General features: G+C 45.2%; 17 non-coding genes across 17 annotated transcripts; all 17 read left to right on the forward strand.

Annotated features, from left to right (window-relative positions):
• The first annotated feature begins 4 nt into the window (after nt 1-4).
• On the forward strand, nt 5-195 carry LOC141245250 (U2 spliceosomal RNA). Its single transcript, XR_012309082.1, has one exon. It is a non-coding gene; the product is annotated as a U2 spliceosomal RNA (small nuclear RNA).
• Nucleotides 196-1,317: 1,122 nt separating this feature from the next.
• LOC141245251 (U2 spliceosomal RNA) lies at nt 1,318-1,508 on the forward strand. Its single transcript, XR_012309083.1, has one exon. It is a non-coding gene; the product is annotated as a U2 spliceosomal RNA (small nuclear RNA).
• Nucleotides 1,509-2,630: 1,122 nt separating this feature from the next.
• LOC141245252 (U2 spliceosomal RNA) lies at nt 2,631-2,821 on the forward strand. Its single transcript, XR_012309084.1, has one exon. It is a non-coding gene; the product is annotated as a U2 spliceosomal RNA (small nuclear RNA).
• Nucleotides 2,822-3,941: 1,120 nt separating this feature from the next.
• On the forward strand, nt 3,942-4,132 carry LOC141245253 (U2 spliceosomal RNA). The gene has a single exon (XR_012309085.1). It is a non-coding gene; the product is annotated as a U2 spliceosomal RNA (small nuclear RNA).
• Nucleotides 4,133-5,252: 1,120 nt separating this feature from the next.
• LOC141245254 (U2 spliceosomal RNA) lies at nt 5,253-5,443 on the forward strand. The gene has a single exon (XR_012309086.1). It is a non-coding gene; the product is annotated as a U2 spliceosomal RNA (small nuclear RNA).
• A 1,121-nt stretch (nt 5,444-6,564) lies between these two features.
• On the forward strand, nt 6,565-6,755 carry LOC141245255 (U2 spliceosomal RNA). The gene has a single exon (XR_012309087.1). It is a non-coding gene; the product is annotated as a U2 spliceosomal RNA (small nuclear RNA).
• Nucleotides 6,756-7,878: 1,123 nt separating this feature from the next.
• On the forward strand, nt 7,879-8,069 carry LOC141245256 (U2 spliceosomal RNA). Its single transcript, XR_012309088.1, has one exon. It is a non-coding gene; the product is annotated as a U2 spliceosomal RNA (small nuclear RNA).
• Nucleotides 8,070-9,189: 1,120 nt separating this feature from the next.
• On the forward strand, nt 9,190-9,380 carry LOC141245257 (U2 spliceosomal RNA). The gene has a single exon (XR_012309089.1). It is a non-coding gene; the product is annotated as a U2 spliceosomal RNA (small nuclear RNA).
• A 1,120-nt stretch (nt 9,381-10,500) lies between these two features.
• On the forward strand, nt 10,501-10,691 carry LOC141245259 (U2 spliceosomal RNA). Its single transcript, XR_012309091.1, has one exon. It is a non-coding gene; the product is annotated as a U2 spliceosomal RNA (small nuclear RNA).
• Nucleotides 10,692-11,812: 1,121 nt separating this feature from the next.
• Nucleotides 11,813-12,003, forward strand: LOC141245260 (U2 spliceosomal RNA). The gene has a single exon (XR_012309092.1). It is a non-coding gene; the product is annotated as a U2 spliceosomal RNA (small nuclear RNA).
• A 1,122-nt stretch (nt 12,004-13,125) lies between these two features.
• LOC141245261 (U2 spliceosomal RNA) lies at nt 13,126-13,316 on the forward strand. Its single transcript, XR_012309093.1, has one exon. It is a non-coding gene; the product is annotated as a U2 spliceosomal RNA (small nuclear RNA).
• A 1,121-nt stretch (nt 13,317-14,437) lies between these two features.
• On the forward strand, nt 14,438-14,628 carry LOC141245262 (U2 spliceosomal RNA). The gene has a single exon (XR_012309094.1). It is a non-coding gene; the product is annotated as a U2 spliceosomal RNA (small nuclear RNA).
• Nucleotides 14,629-15,750: 1,122 nt separating this feature from the next.
• Nucleotides 15,751-15,941, forward strand: LOC141245263 (U2 spliceosomal RNA). Its single transcript, XR_012309095.1, has one exon. It is a non-coding gene; the product is annotated as a U2 spliceosomal RNA (small nuclear RNA).
• Nucleotides 15,942-17,063: 1,122 nt separating this feature from the next.
• On the forward strand, nt 17,064-17,254 carry LOC141245264 (U2 spliceosomal RNA). Its single transcript, XR_012309096.1, has one exon. It is a non-coding gene; the product is annotated as a U2 spliceosomal RNA (small nuclear RNA).
• Nucleotides 17,255-18,373: 1,119 nt separating this feature from the next.
• Nucleotides 18,374-18,564, forward strand: LOC141245265 (U2 spliceosomal RNA). The gene has a single exon (XR_012309097.1). It is a non-coding gene; the product is annotated as a U2 spliceosomal RNA (small nuclear RNA).
• Nucleotides 18,565-19,681: 1,117 nt separating this feature from the next.
• On the forward strand, nt 19,682-19,872 carry LOC141245323 (U2 spliceosomal RNA). The gene has a single exon (XR_012309154.1). It is a non-coding gene; the product is annotated as a U2 spliceosomal RNA (small nuclear RNA).
• Nucleotides 19,873-20,993: 1,121 nt separating this feature from the next.
• Nucleotides 20,994-21,184, forward strand: LOC141245266 (U2 spliceosomal RNA). Its single transcript, XR_012309098.1, has one exon. It is a non-coding gene; the product is annotated as a U2 spliceosomal RNA (small nuclear RNA).
• Nucleotides 21,185-21,754: the final 570 nt, after the last annotated feature.

Here is a 21,754-nt window from a genome sequence, read left to right on the forward strand (position 1 = left end):
GGTTATCGCTTCTCGGCCTTTTGGCTAAGATCAAGTGTAGTATCTGTTCTTATCAGTTTAATATCTGATACGTCCCCTATCTGGGGACCATATATTAAATGGATTTTTAGAACAGGGAGATGGAAAAAGAGCTTGCTCTGTCCACTCCACGCATTGACCTGGTATTGCAGTATCTCCAGGACCGGTGCACCCCTTCTTTAATGCAGTTTCTAAAATCAGAAAGAATTGAATTCAATGCTTTTTGTTCATTTTGCTTGTTTGTCGGATTTTGGGATGGACTCTTTGGCTTTGCTTTTCTTCTCCTCATTGGATTTTTCATGTTAAAAGTTGCAGAAGCCAGATGACAAGCTCATTTTGGTTCAACTTCAGCAACTGTGCATTGCATTGCCATGTAATGTAATGTAATGCAATGCTATCTATCTAGCTCTCCCTCTATACTTCCTTTTGGATAAACAGACATATTAGGCAAGCATTTTGGAGCTTTCACCTAAATAACTACAGGTGGTGAGATAAGCTGCACAATATAATTGACCTTTCAGTATATTGTTGCACACACCCCATCTATTTAGCAAATGCCCTTGTTATCAACAGCAGCCTTTTAAACTCACCTGAGCTAACAGGTATGTGAGCTGGTTACTCTGCTGCGCTTAAAATTTCTTTTTTGGTTTGCTACAATGCCTTTTCTGAAACGTTGTCTCCCTCTGCTGGAACACTGACTTCTTTCATTTAATGCCTGCAGACTATAAAAGAGAAACCAACCCAAAAAGTTTGGTTGATTAGTCTGTGGCATTCTTTTAAACTGTTGCTTATGGCGGTCTCTGTGAGCTTCTCAGTGACATTCAGCCATCCAGGTATCCCGCCTGCAGTAGACGGAATGTGGCAATGGAACGCTGGCTGCGCGTGTCATAATAGGCTCTGAGCCTTTATATACCTGCGCACAGCAGCAGCCACCTTCAGTCTGCTGCTGGACAGCCAGCAGCAGCAGCAGCAGGAGAGGTAATTAATCAGCAACCCTCCTGCTAAGGGTAGACAGCTGCTCGTTCCACCCCCCCCCCCCGCCTTAATTGGTTCTCCTCCCTTCCAACGGTGTTGAAGCGGTTGGGAACAGCCGGGGGTTGAGGGTACTGTGCTAAAAGAGGTGGAGTTATGCAGATCTAAAACGCGTGGATTGCAGCAGCAGCAAGCCGAAAAGTGCAGGCATGTGAGGGATCTAGAGGTTGACAGCATGTCTTCTTAACGGGAGTCCAGGTGGCCATCTCCACAAATGGACTTTTCAGAATCCTTGGGTGGCACCGTAGTCGGAAACCAATTCTGGTTATCGCTTCTCGGCCTTTTGGCTAAGATCAAGTGTAGTATCTGTTCTTATCAGTTTAATATCTGATACGTCCCCTATCTGGGGACCATATATTAAATGGATTTTTAGAACAGGGAGATGGAAAAAGAGCTTGCTCTGTCCACTCCACGCATTGACCTGGTATTGCAGTATCTCCAGGACCGGTGCACCCCTTCTTTAATGCAGTTTCTAAAATCAGAAAGAATTGAATTCAATGCTTTTTGTTCATTTTGCTTGTTTGTCGGATTTTGGGATGGACTCTTTGGCTTTGCTTTTCTTCTCCTCATTGGATTTTTCATGTTAAAAGTTGCAGAAGCCAGATGACAAGCTCATTTTGGTTCAACTTCAGCAACTGTGCATTGCATTGCCATGTAATGTAATGTAATGCAATGCTATCTATCTAGCTCTCCCTCTATACTTCCTTTTGGATAAACAGACATATTAGGCAAGCATTTTGGAGCTTTCACCTAAATAACTACAGGTGGTGAGATAAGCTGCACAATATAATTGACCTTTCAGTATATTGTTGCACACACACCATCTATTTAGCAAATGCCCTTGTTATCAACAGCAGCCTTTTAAACTCACCTGAGCTAACAGGTATGTGAGCTGGTTACTCTGCTGCGCTTAAAATTTCTTTTTTGGTTTGCTACAATGCCTTTTCTGAAACGTTGTCTCCCTCTGCTGGAACACTGACTTCTTTCATTTAATGCCTGCAGACTATAAAAGAGAAACCAACCCAAAAAGTTTGGTTGATTAGTCTGTGGCATTCTTTTAAACTGTTGCTTATGGCGGTCTCTGTGAGCTTCTCAGTGACATTCAGCCATCCAGGTATCCCGCCTGCAGTAGACGGAATGTGGCAATGGAACGCTGGCTGCGCGTGTCATAATAGGCTCTGAGCCTTTATATACCTGCGCACAGCAGCAGCCACCTTCAGTCTGCTGCTGGACAGCCAGCAGCAGCAGCAGCAGGAGAGGTAATTAATCAGCAACCCTCCTGCTAAGGGTAGACAGCTGCTCGTTCCACCCCCCCCCCCCGCCTTAATTGGTTCTCCTCCCTTCCAACGGTGTTGAGGCGGGTGGGAACAGCCGGGGGTTGAGGGTACTGTGCTAAAAGAGGTGGAGTTATGCAGATCTAAAACGCGTGGATTGCAGCAGCAGCAAGCCGAAAAGTGCAGGCATGTGAGGGATCTAGAGGTTGACAGCATGTCTTCTTAACGGGAGTCCAGGTGGCCATCTCCACAAATGGACTTTTCAGAATCCTTGGGTGGCACCGTAGTCGGAAACCAATTCTGGTTATCGCTTCTCGGCCTTTTGGCTAAGATCAAGTGTAGTATCTGTTCTTATCAGTTTAATATCTGATACGTCCCCTATCTGGGGACCATATATTAAATGGATTTTTAGAACAGGGAGATGGAAAAAGAGCTTGCTCTGTCCACTCCACGCATTGACCTGGTATTGCAGTATCTCCAGGACCGGTGCACCCCTTCTTTAATGCAGTTTCTAAAATCAGAAAGAATTGAATTCAATGCTTTTTGTTCATTTTGTTTGTTTGTCGGATTTTGGGATGGAATCTTTGGCTTTGCTTTTCTTCTCCTCATTGGATTTTTCATGTTAAAAGTTGCAGAAGCCAGATGACAAGCTCATTTTGGTTCAACTTCAGCAACTGTGCATTGCATTGCCATGTAATGTAATGTAATGCAATGCTATCTATCTAGCTCTCCCTCTATACTTCCTTTTGGATAAACAGACATATTAGGCAAGCATTTTGGAGCTTTCACCTAAATAACTACAGGTGGTGAGATAAGCTGCACAATATAATTGACCTTTCAGTATATTGTTGCACACACACCATCTATTTAGCAAATGCCCTTGTTATCAACAGCAGCCTTTTAAACTCACCTGAGCTAACAGGTATGTGAGCTGGTTACTCTGCTGCGCTTAAAATTTCTTTTTTGGTTTGCTACAATGCCTTTTCTGAAACGTTGTCTCCCTCTGCTGGAACACTGACTTCTTTCATTTAATGCCTGCAGACTATAAAAGAGAAACCAACCCAAAAAGTTTGGTTGATTAGTCTGTGGCATTCTTTTAAACTGTTCCTTATGGCGGTCTCTGTGAGCTTCTCAGTGACATTCAGCCATCCAGGTATCCCGCCTGCAGTAGACGGAATGTGGCAATGGAACGCTGGCTGCGCGTGTCATAATAGGCTCTGAGCCTTTATATACCTGCGCACAGCAGCAGCCACCTTCAGTCTGCTGCTGGACAGCCAGCAGCAGCAGCAGCAGGAGAGGTAATTAATCAGCAACCCTCCTGCTAAGGGTAGACAGCTGCTCGTTCCACCCCCCCCCCGCCTTAATTGGTTCTCCTCCCTTCCAACGGTGTTGAGGCGGGTGGGAACAGCCGGGGGTTGAGGGTACTGTGCTAAAAGAGGTGGAGTTATGCAGATCTAAAACGCGTGGATTGCAGCAGCAGCAAGCCGAAAAGTGCAGGCATGTGAGGGATCTAGAGGTTGACAGCATGTCTTCTTAACGGGAGTCCAGGTGGCCATCTCCACAAATGGACTTTTCAGAATCCTTGGGTGGCACCGTAGTCGGAAACCAATTCTGGTTATCGCTTCTCGGCCTTTTGGCTAAGATCAAGTGTAGTATCTGTTCTTATCAGTTTAATATCTGATACGTCCCCTATCTGGGGACCATATATTAAATGGATTTTTAGAACAGGGAGATGGAAAAAGAGCTTGCTCTGTCCACTCCACGCATTGACCTGGTATTGCAGTATCTCCAGGACCGGTGCACCCCTTCTTTAATGCAGTTTCTAAAATCAGAAAGAATTGAATTCAATGCTTTTTGTTCATTTTGCTTGTTTGTCGGATTTTGGGATGGACTCTTTGGCTTTGCTTTTCTTCTCCTCATTGGATTTTTCATGTTAAAAGTTGCAGAAGCCAGATGACAAGCTCATTTTGGTTCAACTTCAGCAACTGTGCATTGCATTGCCATGTAATGTAATGTAATGCAATGCTATCTATCTAGCTCTCCCTCTATACTTCCTTTTGGATAAACAGACATATTAGGCAAGCATTTTGGAGCTTTCACCTAAATAACTACAGGTGGTGAGATAAGCTGCACAATATAATTGACCTTTCAGTATATTGTTGCACACACACCATCTATTTAGCAAATGCCCTTGTTATCAACAGCAGCCTTTTAAACTCACCTGAGCTAACAGGTATGTGAGCTGGTTACTCTGCTGCGCTTAAAATTTCTTTTTTGGTTTGCTACAATGCCTTTTCTGAAACGTTGTCTCCCTCTGCTGGAACACTGACTTCTTTCATTTAATGCCTGCAGACTATAAAAGAGAAACCAACCCAAAAAGTTTGGTTGATTAGTCTGTGGCATTCTTTTAAACTGTTGCTTATGGCGGTCTCTGTGAGCTTCTCAGTGACATTCAGCCATCCAGGTATCCCGCCTGCAGTAGACGGAATGTGGCAATGGAACGCTGGCTGCGCGTGTCATAATAGGCTCTGAGCCTTTATATACCTGCGCACAGCAGCAGCCACCTTCAGTCTGCTGCTGGACAGCCAGCAGCAGCAGCAGCAGGAGAGGTAATTAATCAGCAACCCTCCTGCTAAGGGTAGACAGCTGCTCGTTCCACCCCCCCCCCGCCTTAATTGGTTCTCCTCCCTTCCAACGGTGTTGAGGCGGGTGGGAACAGCCGGGGGTTGAGGGTACTGTGCTAAAAGAGGTGGAGTTATGCAGATCTAAAACGCGTGGATTGCAGCAGCAGCAAGCCGAAAAGTGCAGGCATGTGAGGGATCTAGAGGTTGACAGCATGTCTTCTTAACGGGAGTCCAGGTGGCCATCTCCACAAATGGACTTTTCAGAATCCTTGGGTGGCACCGTAGTCGGAAACCAATTCTGGTTATCGCTTCTCGGCCTTTTGGCTAAGATCAAGTGTAGTATCTGTTCTTATCAGTTTAATATCTGATACGTCCCCTATCTGGGGACCATATATTAAATGGATTTTTAGAACAGGGAGATGGAAAAAGAGCTTGCTCTGTCCACTCCACGCATTGACCTGGTATTGCAGTATCTCCAGGACCGGTGCACCCCTTCTTTAATGCAGTTTCTAAAATCAGAAAGAATTGAATTCAATGCTTTTTGTTCATTTTGCTTGTTTGTCGGATTTTGGGATGGACTTTTTGGCTTTGCTTTTCTTCTCCTCATTGGATTTTTCATGTTAAAAGTTGCAGAAGCCAGATGACAAGCTCATTTTGGTTCAACTTCAGCAACTGTGCATTGCATTGCCATGTAATGTAATTTAATGCAATGCTATCTATCTAGCTCTCCCTCTATACTTCCTTTTGGATAAACAGACATATTAGGCAAGCATTTTGGAGCTTTCACCTAAATAACTACAGGTGGTGAGATAAGCTGCACAATATAATTGACCTTTCGGTATATTGTTGCACACACACCATCTATTTAGCAAATGCCCTTGTTATCAACAGCAGCCTTTTAAACTCACCTGAGCTAACAGGTATGTGAGCTGGTTACTCTGCTGCGCTTAAAATTTCTTTTTTGGTTTGCTACAATGCCTTTTCTGAAACGTTGTCTCCCTCTGCTGGAACACTGACTTCTTTCATTTAATGCCTGCAGACTATAAAAGAGAAACCAACCCAAAAAGTTTGGTTGATTAGTCTGTGGCATTCTTTTAAACTGTTGCTTATGGCGGTCTCTGTGAGCTTCTCAGTGACATTCAGCCATCCAGGTATCCCGCCTGCAGTAGACGGAATGTGGCAATGGAACGCTGGCTGCGCGTGTCATAATAGGCTCTGAGCCTTTATATACCTGCGCACAGCAGCAGCCACCTTCAGTCTGCTGCTGGACAGCCAGCAGCAGCAGCAGCAGGAGAGGTAATTAATCAGCAACCCTCCTGCTAAGGGTAGACAGCTGCTCGTTCCACCCCCCCCCCCGCCTTAATTGGTTCTCCTCCCTTCCAACGGTGTTGAGGCGGGTGGGAACAGCCGGGGGTTGAGGGTACTGTGCTAAAAGAGGTGGAGTTATGCAGATCTAAAACGCGTGGATTGCAGCAGCAGCAAGCCGAAAAGTGCAGGCATGTGAGGGATCTAGAGGTTGACAGCATGTCTTCTTAACGGGAGTCCAGGTGGCCATCTCCACAAATGGACTTTTCAGAATCCTTGGGTGGCACCGTAGTCGGAAACCAATTCTGGTTATCGCTTCTCGGCCTTTTGGCTAAGATCAAGTGTAGTATCTGTTCTTATCAGTTTAATATCTGATACGTCCCCTATCTGGGGACCATATATTAAATGGATTTTTAGAACAGGGAGATGGAAAAAGAGCTTGCTCTGTCCACTCCACGCATTGACCTGGTATTGCAGTATCTCCAGGACCGGTGCACCCCTTCTTTAATGCAGTTTCTAAAATCAGAAAGAATTGAATTCAATGCTTTTTGTTCATTTTGCTTGTTTGTCGGATTTTGGGATGGACTCTTTGGCTTTGCTTTTCTTCTCCTCATTGGATTTTTCATGTTAAAAGTTGCAGAAGCCAGATGACAAGCTCATTTTGGTTCAACTTCAGCAACTGTGCATTGCATTGCCATGTAATGTAATGTAATGCAATGCTATCTATCTAGCTCTCCCTCTATACTTCCTTTTGGATAAACAGACATATTAGGCAAGCATTTTGGAGCTTTCACCTAAATAACTACAGGTGGTGAGATAAGCTGCACAATATAATTGACCTTTCAGTATATTGTTGCACACACACCATCTATTTAGCAAATGCCCTTGTTATCAACAGCAGCCTTTTAAACTCACCTGAGCTAACAGGTATGTGAGCTGGTTACTCTGCTGCGCTTAAAATTTCTTTTTTGGTTTGCTACAATGCCTTTTCTGAAACGTTGTCTCCCTCTGCTGGAACACTGACTTCTTTCATTTAATGCCTGCAGACTATAAAAGAGAAACCAACCCAAAAAGTTTGGTTGATTAGTCTGTGGCATTCTTTTAAACTGTTGCTTATGGCGGTCTCTGTGAGCTTCTCAGTGACATTCAGCCATCCAGGTATCCCGCCTGCAGTAGACGGAATGTGGCAATGGAACGCTGGCTGCGCGTGTCATAATAGGCTCTGAGCCTTTATATACCTGCGCACAGCAGCAGCCACCTTCAGTCTGCTGCTGGACAGCCAGCAGCAGCAGCAGCAGGAGAGGTAATTAATCAGCAACCCTCCTGCTAAGGGTAGACAGCTGCTCGTTCCACCCCCCCCCCCCCGCCTTAATTGGTTCTCCTCCCTTCCAACGGTGTTGAGGCGAGTGGGAACAGCCGGGGGTTGAGGGTACTGTGCTAAAAGAGGTGGAGTTATGCAGATCTAAAACGCGTGGATTGCAGCAGCAGCAAGCCGAAAAGTGCAGGCATGTGAGGGATCTAGAGGTTGACAGCATGTCTTCTTAACGGGAGTCCAGGTGGCCATCTCCACAAATGGACTTTTCAGAATCCTTGGGTGGCACCGTAGTCGGAAACCAATTCTGGTTATCGCTTCTCGGCCTTTTGGCTAAGATCAAGTGTAGTATCTGTTCTTATCAGTTTAATATCTGATACGTCCCCTATCTGGGGACCATATATTAAATGGATTTTTAGAACAGGGAGATGGAAAAAGAGCTTGCTCTGTCCACTCCACGCATTGACCTGGTATTGCAGTATCTCCAGGACCGGTGCACCCCTTCTTTAATGCAGTTTCTAAAATCAGAAAGAATTGAATTCAATGCTTTTTGTTCATTTTGTTTGTTTGTCGGATTTTGGGATGGAATCTTTGGCTTTGCTTTTCTTCTCCTCATTGGATTTTTCATGTTAAAAGTTGCAGAAGCCAGATGACAAGCTCATTTTGGTTCAACTTCAGCAACTGTGCATTGCATTGCCATGTAATGTAATGTAATGCAATGCTATCTATCTAGCTCTCCCTCTATACTTCCTTTTGGATAAACAGACATATTAGGCAAGCATTTTGGAGCTTTCACCTAAATAACTACAGGTGGTGAGATAAGCTGCACAATATAATTGACCTTTCAGTATATTGTTGCACACACACCATCTATTTAGCAAATGCCCTTGTTATCAACAGCAGCCTTTTAAACTCACCTGAGCTAACAGGTATGTGAGCTGGTTACTCTGCTGCGCTTAAAATTTCTTTTTTGGTTTGCTACAATGCCTTTTCTGAAACGTTGTCTCCCTCTGCTGGAACACTGACTTCTTTCATTTAATGCCTGCAGACTATAAAAGAGAAACCAACCCAAAAAGTTTGGTTGATTAGTCTGTGGCATTCTTTTAAACTGTTCCTTATGGCGGTCTCTGTGAGCTTCTCAGTGACATTCAGCCATCCAGGTATCCCGCCTGCAGTAGACGGAATGTGGCAATGGAACGCTGGCTGCGCGTGTCATAATAGGCTCTGAGCCTTTATATACCTGCGCACAGCAGCAGCCACCTTCAGTCTGCTGCTGGACAGCCAGCAGCAGCAGCAGCAGGAGAGGTAATTAATCAGCAACCCTCCTGCTAAGGGTAGACAGCTGCTCGTTCCACCCCCCCCCCGCCTTAATTGGTTCTCCTCCCTTCCAACGGTGTTGAGGCGGGTGGGAACAGCCGGGGGTTGAGGGTACTGTGCTAAAAGAGGTGGAGTTATGCAGATCTAAAACGCGTGGATTGCAGCAGCAGCAAGCCGAAAAGTGCAGGCATGTGAGGGATCTAGAGGTTGACAGCATGTCTTCTTAACGGGAGTCCAGGTGGCCATCTCCACAAATGGACTTTTCAGAATCCTTGGGTGGCACCGTAGTCGGAAACCAATTCTGGTTATCGCTTCTCGGCCTTTTGGCTAAGATCAAGTGTAGTATCTGTTCTTATCAGTTTAATATCTGATACGTCCCCTATCTGGGGACCATATATTAAATGGATTTTTAGAACAGGGAGATGGAAAAAGAGCTTGCTCTGTCCACTCCACGCATTGACCTGGTATTGCAGTATCTCCAGGACCGGTGCACCCCTTCTTTAATGCAGTTTCTAAAATCAGAAAGAATTGAATTCAATGCTTTTTGTTCATTTTGCTTGTTTGTCGGATTTTGGGATGGACTCTTTGGCTTTGCTTTTCTTCTCCTCATTGGATTTTTCATGTTAAAAGTTGCAGAAGCCAGATGACAAGCTCATTTTGGTTCAACTTCAGCAACTGTGCATTGCATTGCCATGTAATGTAATGTAATGCAATGCTATCTATCTAGCTCTCCCTCTATACTTCCTTTTGGATAAACAGACATATTAGGCAAGCATTTTGGAGCTTTCACCTAAATAACTACAGGTGGTGAGATAAGCTGCACAATATAATTGACCTTTCAGTATATTGTTGCACACACACCATCTATTTAGCAAATGCCCTTGTTATCAACAGCAGCCTTTTAAACTCACCTGAGCTAACAGGTATGTGAGCTGGTTACTCTGCTGCGCTTAAAATTTCTTTTTTGGTTTGCTACAATGCCTTTTCTGAAACGTTGTCTCCCTCTGCTGGAACACTGACTTCTTTCATTTAATGCCTGCAGACTATAAAAGAGAAACCAACCCAAAAAGTTTGGTTGATTAGTCTGTGGCATTCTTTTAAACTGTTGCTTATGGCGGTCTCTGTGAGCTTCTCAGTGACATTCAGCCATCCAGGTATCCCGCCTGCAGTAGACGGAATGTGGCAATGGAACGCTGGCTGCGCGTGTCATAATAGGCTCTGAGCCTTTATATACCTGCGCACAGCAGCAGCCACCTTCAGTCTGCTGCTGGACAGCCAGCAGCAGCAGCAGCAGGAGAGGTAATTAATCAGCAACCCTCCTGCTAAGGGTAGACAGCTGCTCGTTCCACCCCCCCCCCGCCTTAATTGGTTCTCCTCCCTTCCAACGGTGTTGAGGCGGGTGGGAACAGCCGGGGGTTGAGGGTACTGTGCTAAAAGAGGTGGAGTTATGCAGATCTAAAACGCGTGGATTGCAGCAGCAGCAAGCCGAAAAGTGCAGGCATGTGAGGGATCTAGAGGTTGACAGCATGTCTTCTTAACGGGAGTCCAGGTGGCCATCTCCACAAATGGACTTTTCAGAATCCTTGGGTGGCACCGTAGTCGGAAACCAATTCTGGTTATCGCTTCTCGGCCTTTTGGCTAAGATCAAGTGTAGTATCTGTTCTTATCAGTTTAATATCTGATACGTCCCCTATCTGGGGACCATATATTAAATGGATTTTTAGAACAGGGAGATGGAAAAAGAGCTTGCTCTGTCCACTCCACGCATTGACCTGGTATTGCAGTATCTCCAGGACCGGTGCACCCCTTCTTTAATGCAGTTTCTAAAATCAGAAAGAATTGAATTCAATGCTTTTTGTTCATTTTGCTTGTTTGTCGGATTTTGGGATGGACTTTTTGGCTTTGCTTTTCTTCTCCTCATTGGATTTTTCATGTTAAAAGTTGCAGAAGCCAGATGACAAGCTCATTTTGGTTCAACTTCAGCAACTGTGCATTGCATTGCCATGTAATGTAATTTAATGCAATGCTATCTATCTAGCTCTCCCTCTATACTTCCTTTTGGATAAACAGACATATTAGGCAAGCATTTTGGAGCTTTCACCTAAATAACTACAGGTGGTGAGATAAGCTGCACAATATAATTGACCTTTCGGTATATTGTTGCACACACACCATCTATTTAGCAAATGCCCTTGTTATCAACAGCAGCCTTTTAAACTCACCTGAGCTAACAGGTATGTGAGCTGGTTACTCTGCTGCGCTTAAAATTTCTTTTTTGGTTTGCTACAATGCCTTTTCTGAAACGTTGTCTCCCTCTGCTGGAACACTGACTTCTTTCATTTAATGCCTGCAGACTATAAAAGAGAAACCAACCCAAAAAGTTTGGTTGATTAGTCTGTGGCATTCTTTTAAACTGTTGCTTATGGCGGTCTCTGTGAGCTTCTCAGTGACATTCAGCCATCCAGGTATCCCGCCTGCAGTAGACGGAATGTGGCAATGGAACGCTGGCTGCGCGTGTCATAATAGGCTCTGAGCCTTTATATACCTGCGCACAGCAGCAGCCACCTTCAGTCTGCTGCTGGACAGCCAGCAGCAGCAGCAGCAGGAGAGGTAATTAATCAGCAACCCTCCTGCTAAGGGTAGACAGCTGCTCGTTCCACCCCCCCCCCCGCCTTAATTGGTTCTCCTCCCTTCCAACGGTGTTGAGGCGGGTGGGAACAGCCGGGGGTTGAGGGTACTGTGCTAAAAGAGGTGGAGTTATGCAGATCTAAAACGCGTGGATTGCAGCAGCAGCAAGCCGAAAAGTGCAGGCATGTGAGGGATCTAGAGGTTGACAGCATGTCTTCTTAACGGGAGTCCAGGTGGCCATCTCCACAAATGGACTTTTCAGAATCCTTGGGTGGCACCGTAGTCGGAAACCAATTCTGGTTATCGCTTCTCGGCCTTTTGGCTAAGATCAAGTGTAGTATCTGTTCTTATCAGTTTAATATCTGATACGTCCCCTATCTGGGGACCATATATTAAATGGATTTTTAGAACAGGGAGATGGAAAAAGAGCTTGCTCTGTCCACTCCACGCATTGACCTGGTATTGCAGTATCTCCAGGACCGGTGCACCCCTTCTTTAATGCAGTTTCTAAAATCAGAAAGAATTGAATTCAATGCTTTTTGTTCATTTTGCTTGTTTGTCGGATTTTGGGATGGACTCTTTGGCTTTGCTTTTCTTCTCCTCATTGGATTTTTCATGTTAAAAGTTGCAGAAGCCAGATTACAAGCTCATTTTGGTTCAACTTCAGCAACTGTGCATTGCATTGCCATGTAATGTAATGTAATGCAATGCTATCTATCTAGCTCTCCCTCTATACTTCCTTTTGGATAAACAGACATATTAGGCAAGCATTTTGGAGCTTTCACCTAAATAGCTACAGGTGGTGAGATAAGCTGCACAATATAATTGACCTTTCAGTATATTGTTGCACACACACCATCTATTTAGCAAATGCCCTTGTTATCAACAGCAGCCTTTTAAACTCACCTGAGCTAACAGGTATGTGAGCTGGTTACTCTGCTGCGCTTAAAATTTCTTTTTTGGTTTGCTACAATGCCTTTTCTGAAACGTTGTCTCCCTCTGCTGGAACACTGACTTCTTTCATTTAATGCCTGCAGACTATAAAAGAGAAACCAACCCAAAAAGTTTGGTTGATTAGTCTGTGGCATTCTTTTAAACTGTTGCTTATGGCGGTCTCTGTGAGCTTCTCAGTGACATTCAGCCATCCAGGTATCCCGCCTGCAGTAGACGGAATGTGGCAATGGAACGCTGGCTGCACGTGTCATAATAGGCTCTGAGCCTTTATATACCTGCGCACAGCAGCAGCCACCTTCAGTCTGCTGCTGGACAGCCAGCAGCAGCAGCAGCAGGAGAGGTAATTAATCAGCAACCCTCCTGCTAAGGGTAGACAGCTGCTCGTTCCACCCCCCCCCCCCCGCCTTAATTGGTTCTCCTCCCTTCCAACGGTGTTGAGGCGGGTGGGAACAGCCGGGGGTTGAGGGTACTGTGCTAAAGAGGTGGAGTTATGCAGATCTAAAACGCGTGGATTGCAGCAGCAGCAAGCCGAAAAGTGCAGGCATGTGAGGGATCTAGAGGTTGACAGCATGTCTTCTTAACGGGAGTCCAGCTGGCCATCTCCACAAATGGACTTTTCAGAATCCTTGGGTGGCACCGTAGTCGGAAACCAATTCTGGTTATCGCTTCTCGGCCTTTTGGCTAAGATCAAGTGTAGTATCTGTTCTTATCAGTTTAATATCTGATACGTCCCCTATCTGGGGACCATATATTAAATGGATTTTTAGAACAGGGAGATGGAAAAAGAGCTTGCTCTGTCCACTCCACGCATTGACCTGGTATTGCAGTATCTCCAGGACCGGTGCACCCCTTCTTTAATGCAGTTTCTAAAATCAGAAAGAATTGAATTCAATGCTTTTTGTTCATTTTGCTTGTTTGTCGGATTTTGGGATGGACTCTTTGGCTTTGCTTTTCTTCTCCTCATTGGATTTTTCATGTTAAAAGTTGCAGAAGCCAGATGACAAGCTCATTTTGGTTCAACTTCAGCAACTGTGCATTGCATTGCCATGTAATGTAATGTAATGCAATGCTATCTATCTAGCTCTCCCTCTATACTTCCTTTTGGATAAACAGACATATTAGGCAAGCATTTTGGAGCTTTCACCTAAATAACTACAGGTGGTGAGATAAGCTGCACAATATAATTGACCTTTCAGTATATTGTTGCACACACACCATCTATTTAGCAAATGCCCTTGTTATCAACAGCAGCCTTTTAAACTCACCTGAGCTAACAGGTATGTGAGCTGGTTACTCTGCTGCGCTTAAAATTTCTTTTTTGGTTTGCTACAATGCCTTTTCTGAAACGTTGTCTCCCTCTGCTGGAACACTGACTTCTTTCATTTAATGCCTGCAGACTATAAAAGAGAAACCAACCCAAAAAGTTTGGTTGAATAGTCTGTGGCATTCTTTTAAACTGTTGCTTATGGCGGTCTCTGTGAGTTTCTCAGTGACATTCAGCCATCCAGGTATCCCGCCTGCAGTAGACGGAATGTGGCAATGGAACGCTGGCTGCGCGTGTCATAATAGGCTCTGAGCCTTTATATACCTGCGCACAGCAGCAGCCACCTTCAGTCTGCTGCTGGACAGCCAGCAGCAGCAGCAGCAGGAGAGGTAATTAATCAGCAACCCTCCTGCTAAGGGTAGACAGCTGCTCGTTCCACCCCCCCCCCCGCCTTAATTGGTTCTCCTCCCTTCCAACGGTGTTGAGGCGGGTGGGAACAGCCGGGGGTTGAGGGTACTGTGCTAAAAGAGGTGGAGTTATGCAGATCTAAAACGCGTGGATTGCAGCAGCAGCAAGCCGAAAAGTGCAGGCATGTGAGGGATCTAGAGGTTGACAGCATGTCTTCTTAACGGGAGTCCAGGTGGCCATCTCCACAAATGGACTTTTCAGAATCCTTGGGTGGCACCGTAGTCGGAAACCAATTCTGGTTATCGCTTCTCGGCCTTTTGGCTAAGATCAAGTGTAGTATCTGTTCTTATCAGTTTAATATCTGATACGTCCCCTATCTGGGGACCATATATTAAATGGATTTTTAGAACAGGGAGATGGAAAAAGAGCTTGCTCTGTCCACTCCACGCATTGACCTGGTATTGCAGTATCTCCAGGACCGGTGCACCCCTTCTTTAATGCAGTTTCTAAAATCAGAAAGAATTGAATTCAATGCTTTTTGTTCATTTTGCTTGTTTGTCGGATTTTGGGATGGACTCTTTGGCTTTGCTTTTCTTCTCCTCATTGGATTTTTCATGTTAAAAGTTGCAGAAGCCAGATGACAAGCTCATTTTGGTTCAACTTCAGCAACTGTGCATTGCATTGCCATGTAATGTAATGTAATGCAATGCTATCTATCTAGCTCTCCCTCTATACTTCCTTTTGGATAAACAGACATATTAGGCAAGCATTTTGGAGCTTTCACCTAAATAACTACAGGTGGTGAGATAAGCTGCACAATATAATTGACCTTTCAGTATATTGTTGCACACACACCATCTATTTAGCAAATGCCCTTGTTATCAACAGCAGCCTTTTAAACTCACCTGAGCTAACAGGTATGTGAGCTGGTTACTCTGCTGCGCTTAAAATTTCTTTTTTGGTTTGCTACAATGCCTTTTCTGAAACGTTGTCTCCCTCTGCTGGAACACTGACTTCTTTCATTTAATGCCTGCAGACTATAAAAGTGAAACCAACCCAAAAAGTTTGGTTGAATAGTCTGTGGCATTCTTTTAAACTGTTGCTTATGGCGGTCTCTGTGAGTTTCTCAGTGACATTCAGCCATCCAGGTATCCCGCCTGCAGTAGACGGAATGTGGCAATGGAACGCTGGCTGCGCGTGTCATAATAGGCTCTGAGCCTTTATATACCTGCGCACAGCAGCAGCCACCTTCAGTCTGCTGCTGGACAGCCAGCAGCAGCAGCAGCAGGAGAGGTAATTAATCAGCAACCCTCCTGCTAAGGGTAGACAGCTGCTCGTTCCACCCCCCCCCCCCGCCTTAATTGGTTCTCCTCCCTTCCAACGGTGTTGAGGCGGGTGGGAACAGCCGGGGGTTGAGGGTACTGTGCTAAAAGAGGTGGAGTTATGCAGATCTAAAACGCGTGGATTGCAGCAGCAGCAAGCCGAAAAGTGCAGGCATGTGAGGGATCTAGAGGTTGACAGCATGTCTTCTTAACGGGAGTCCAGGTGGCCATCTCCACAAATGGACTTTTCAGAATCCTTGGGTGGCACCGTAGTCGGAAACCAATCCTGGTTATCGCTTCTCGGCCTTTTGGCTAAGATCAAGTGTAGTATCTGTTCTTATCAGTTTAATATCTGATACGTCCCCTATCTGGGGACCATATATTAAATGGATTTTTAGAACAGGGAGATGGAAAAAGAGCTTGCTCTGTCCACTCCACGCATTGACCTGGTATTGCAGTATCTCCAGGACCGGTGCACCCCTTCTTTAATGCAGTTTCTAAAATCAGAAAGAATTGAATTCAATGCTTTTTGTTCATTTTGCTTGTTTGTCGGATTTTGGGATGGACTCTTTGGCTTTGCTTTTCTTCTCCTCATTGGATTTTTCATGTTAAAAGTTGCAGAAGCCAGATGACAAGCTCATTTTGGTTCAACTTCAGCAACTGTGCATTGCATTGCCATGTAATGTAATGTAATGCAATGCTATCTATCTAGCTCTCCCTCTATACTTCCTTTTGGATAAACAGACATATTAGGCAAGCATTTTGGAGCTTTCACCTAAATAACTACAGGTGGTGAGATAAGCTGCACAATATAATTGACCTTTCAGTATATTGTTGCACACACACCATCTATTTAGCAAATGCCCTTGTTATCAACAGCAGCCTTTTAAACTCACCTGAGCTAACAGGTATGTGAGCTGGTTACTCTGCTGCGCTTAAAATTTCTTTTTTGGTTTGCTACAATGCCTTTTCTGAAACGTTGTCTCCCTCTGCTGGAACACTGACTTCTTTCATTTAATGCCTGCAGACTATAAAAGTGAAACCAACCCAAAAAGTTTGGTTGAATAGTCTGTGGCATTCTTTTAAACTGTTGCTTATGGCGGTCTCTGTGAGTTTCTCAGTGACATTCAGCCATCCAGGTATCCCGCCTGCAGTAGACGGAATGTGGCAATGGAACGCTGGCTGCGCGTGTCATAATAGGCTCTGAGCCTTTATATACCTGCGCACAGCAGCAGCCACCTTCAGTCTGCTGCTGGACAGCCAGCAGCAGCAGCAGCAGGAGAGGTAATTAATCAGCAACCCTCCTGCTAAGGGTAGACAGCTGCTCGTTCCACCCCCCCCCCCCGCCTTAATTGGTTCTCCTCCCTTCCAACGGTGTTGAGGCGGGTGGGAACAGCCGGGGGTTGAGGGTACTGTGCTAAAAGAGGTGGAGTTATGCAGATCTAAAACGCGTGGATTGCAGCAGCAGCAAGCCGAAAAGTGCAGGCATGTGAGGGATCTAGAGGTTGACAGCATGTCTTCTTAACGGGAGTCCAGGTGGCCATCTCCACAAATGGACTTTTCAGAATCCTTGGGTGGCACCGTAGTCGGAAACCAATCCTGGTTATCGCTTCTCGGCCTTTTGGCTAAGATCAAGTGTAGTATCTGTTCTTATCAGTTTAATATCTGATACGTCCCCTATCTGGGGACCATATATTAAATGGATTTTTAGAACAGGGAGATGGAAAAAGAGCTTGCTCTGTCCACTCCACGCATTGACCTGGTATTGCAGTATCTCCAGGACCGGTGCACCCCTTCTTTAATGCAGTTTCTAAAATCAGAAAGAATTGAATTCAATGCTTTTTGTTCATTTTGCTTGTTTGTCGGATTTTGGGATGGACTCTTTGGCTTTGCTTTTCTTCTCCTCATTGGATTTTTCATGTTAAAAGTTGCAGAAGCCAGATGACAAGCTCATTTTGGTTCAACTTCAGCAACTGTGCATTGCATTGCCATGTAATGTAATGCAATGCTATCTATCTAGCTCTCCCTCTATACTTCCTTTTGGATAAACAGACATATTAGGCAAGCATTTTGGAGCTTTCACCTAAATAACTACAGGTGGTGAGATAAGCTGCACAATATAATTGACCTTTCAGTATATTGTTGCACACACACCATCTATTTAGCAAATGCCCTTGTTATCAACAGCAGCCTTTTAAACTCACCTGAGCTAACAGGTATGTGAGCTGGTTACTCTGCTGCGCTTAAAATTTCTTTTTTGGTTTGCTACAATGCCTTTTCTGAAACGTTGTCTCCCTCTGCTGGAACACTGACTTCTTTCATTTAATGCCTGCAGACTATAAAAGAGAAACCAACCCAAAAAGTTTGGTTGATTAGTCTGTGGCATTCTTTTAAACTGTTGCTTATGGCGGTCTCTGTGAGCTTCTCAGTGACATTCAGCCATCCAGGTATCCCGCCTGCAGTAGACGGAATGTGGCAATGGAACGCTGGCTGCGCGTGTCATAATAGGCTCTGAGCCTTTATATACCTGCGCACAGCAGCAGCCACCTTCAGTCTGCTGCTGGACAGCCAGCAGCAGCAGCAGCAGGAGAGGTAATTAATCAGCAACCCTCCTGCTAAGGGTAGACAGCTGCTCGTTCCACCCCCCCCCCCCCCGCCTTAATTGGTTCTCCTCCCTTCCAACGGTGTTGAGGCGGGTGGGAATAGCCGGGGGTTGAGGGTACTGTGCTAAAAGAGGTGGAGTTATGCAGATCTAAAACGCGTGGATTGCAGCAGCAGCAAGCCGAAAAGTGCAGGCATGTGAGGGATCTAGAGGTTGACAGCATGTCTTCTTAACGGGAGTCCAGGTGGCCATCTCCACAAATGGACTTTTCAGAATCCTTGGGTGGCACCGTAGTCGGAAACCAATTCTGGTTATCGCTTCTCGGCCTTTTGGCTAAGATCAAGTGTAGTATCTGTTCTTATCAGTTTAATATCTGATACGTCCCCTATCTGGGGACCATATATTAAATGGATTTTTAGAACAGGGAGATGGAAAAAGAGCTTGCTCTGTCCACTCCACGCATTGACCTGGTATTGCAGTATCTCCAGGACCGGTGCACCCCTTCTTTAATGCAGTTTCTAAATCAGAAAGAATTGAATTCAATGCTTTTTGTTCATTTTGCTTGTTTGTCGGATTTTGGGATGGACTCTTTGGCTTTGCTTTTCTTCTCCTCATTGGATTTTTCATGTTAAAAGTTGCAGAAGCCAGATGACAAGCTCATTTTGGTTCAACTTCAGCAACTGTGCATTGCATTGCCATGTAATGTAATGCAATGCTATCTATCTAGCTCTCCCTCTATACTTCCTTTTGGATAAACAGACATATTAGGCAAGCATTTTGGAGCTTTCACCTAAATAACTACAGGTGGTGAGATAAGCTGCACAATATAATTGACCTTTCAGTATATTGTTGCACACACACCATCTATTTAGCAAATGCCCTTGTTATCAACAGCAGCCTTTTAAACTCACCTGAGCTAACAGGTATGTGAGCTGGTTACTCTGCTGCGCTTAAAATTTCTTTTTTGGTTTGCTACAATGCCTTTTCTGAAACGTTGTCTCCCTCTGCTGGAACACTGACTTCTTTCATTTAATGCCTGCAGACTATAAAAGAGAAACCAACCCAAAAAGTTTGGTTGATTAGTCTGTGGCATTCTTTTAAACTGTTGCTTATGGCGGTCTCTGTGAGCTTCTCAGTGACATTCAGCCATCCAGGTATCCCGCCTGCAGTAGACGGAATGTGGCAATGGAACGCTGGCTGCGCGTGTCATAATAGGCTCTGAGCCTTTATATACCTGCGCACAGCAGCAGCCACCTTCAGTCTGCTGCTGGACAGCCAGCAGCAGCAGCAGCAGCAGGAGAGGTAATTAATCAGCAACCCTCCTGCTAAGGGTAGACAGCTGCTCGTTCCACCCCCCCCCCGCCTTAATTGGTTCTCCTCCCTTCCAACGGTGTTGAGGCGGGTGGGAACAGCCGGGGGTTGAGGGTACTGTGCTAAAAGAGGTGGAGTTATGCAGATCTAAAACGCGTGGATTGCAGCAGCAGCAAGCCGAAAAGTGCAGGCATGTGAGGGATCTAGAGGTTGACAGCATGTCTTCTTAACGGGAGTCCAGGTGGCCATCTCCACAAATGGACTTTTCAGAATCCTTGGGTGGCACCGTAGTCGGAAACCAATTCTGGTTATCGCTTCTCGGCCTTTTGGCTAAGATCAAGTTTAGTATCTGTTCTTATCAGTTTAATATCTGATACGTCCCCTATCTGGGGACCATATGTTAAATGGATTTTTAGAACAGGGAGATGGAAAAAGAGCTTGCTCTGTCCACTCCACGCATTGACCTGGTATTGCAGTATCTCCAGGACCGGTGCACCCCTTCTTTAATGCAGTTTCTAAAATCAGAAAGAATTGAATTCAATGCTTTTTGTTCATTTTGCTTGTTTGTCGGATTTTGGGATGGACTCTTTGGCTTTGCTTTTCTTCTCCTCATTGGATTTTTCATGTTAAAATTTGCAGAAGCCAGATGACAAGCTCATTTTGGTTCAACTTCAGCAACTGTGCATTGCATTGCCATGTAATGTAATGTAATGCAATGCTATCTATCTAGCTCTCCCTCTATACTTCCTTTTGGATAAACAGACATATTAGGCAAGCATTTTGGAGCTTTCACCTAAATAACTACAGGTGGTGAGATAAGCAGCACAATATAATTGACCTTTCAGTATATTGTTGCACACACACCATCTATTTAGCAAATGCCCTTGTTATCAACAGCAGCCTTTTAAACTCACCTGAGCTAACAGGTATGTGAGCTGGTTACTCTGCTGCGCTTAAAATTTCTTTTTTGGTTTGCTACAATGCCTTTTCTGAAACGTTGTCTCCCTCTGCTGGAACACTGACTTCTTTCATTTAATGCCTGCAGACTATAAAAGAGAAACCAACCCAAAAAGTTTGGTTGATTAGTCTGTGGCATTCTTTTAAACTGTTGCTTATGGCGGTCTCTGTGAGCTTCTCAGTGACATTCAGCCATCCAGGTATCCCGCCTGCAGTAGACGGAATGTGGCAATGGAACGCTGGCTGCGCGTGTCATAATAGGCTCTGAGCCTTTATATACCTGCGCACAGCAGCAGCCACCTTCAGTCTGCTGCTGGACAGCCAGCAGCAGCAGCAGCAGGAGAGGTAATTAATCAGCAACCCTCCTGCTAAGGGTAGACAGCTGCTCGTTCCACCCCCCCCCCCGCCTTAATTGGTTCTCCTCCCTTCCAACGGTGTTGAGGCGGGTGGGAACAGCCGGGGGTTGAGGGTACTGTGCTAAAAGAGGTGGAGTTATGCAGATCTAAAACGCGTGGATTGCAGCAGCAGCAAGCCGAAAAGTGCAGGCATGTGAGGGATCTAGAGGTTGACAGCATGTCTTCTTAACGGGAGTCCAGGTGGCCATCTCCACAAATGGACTTTTCAGAATCCTTGGGTGGCACCGTAGTCGGAAACCAATTCTGGTTATCGCTTCTCGGCCTTTTGGCTAAGATCAAGTGTAGTATCTGTTCTTATCAGTTTAATATCTGATACGTCCCCTATCTGGGGACCATATATTAAATGGATTTTTAGAACAGGGAGATGGAAAAAGAGCTTGCTCTGTCCACTCCACGCATTGACCTGGTATTGCAGTATCTCCAGGACCGGTGCACCCCTTCTTTAATGCAGTTTCTAAAATCAGAAAGAATTGAATTCAATGCTTTTTGTTCATTTTGCTTGTTTGTCGGATTTTGGGATGGACTCTTTGGCTTTGCTTTTCTTCTCCTCATTGGATTTTTCATGTTAAAAGTTGCAGAAGCCAGATGACAAGCTCATTTTGGTTCAACTTCAGCAACTGTGCATTGCATTGCCATGTAATGTAATGTAATGCAATGCTATCTATCTAGCTCTCCCTCTATACTTCTGTGACACCCCAGGGGTCTGGTTGCCACAGTGATAGAGATATTATGTCTGAGAGCAGGTGGGAGGTCCTTTGGTCAGGGATCCTGTGCATGCCACACCTCCTGCCCAGTCTTGGGAGGGGAAGAACTTCCCCTGTATAAACCCGGGGCTGAGGCAGGGTGAGTCAGACAAGGAGAGTGGAGAAGAGAAGCAGCATAGGAAACAGCAGAGTTACAAGGAGTCAGGGGCTGGCAGCTACAGAGCTCGCCCTGACTAAGAAGATTCTTTACCGGACCCGGAGTCCGAGGCTGTGGGGATTAACTCCTACCCAGCAGCAGAATCCGTC

Source organism: Phyllobates terribilis, unplaced genomic scaffold (genome assembly GCF_046119375.1).
Source record: "Phyllobates terribilis strain yellow unplaced genomic scaffold, ASM4611937v1 Scaffold_1828__1_contigs__length_205237, whole genome shotgun sequence".
Classification (NCBI taxonomy): domain Eukaryota; kingdom Metazoa; phylum Chordata; class Amphibia; order Anura; family Dendrobatidae; genus Phyllobates; species Phyllobates terribilis.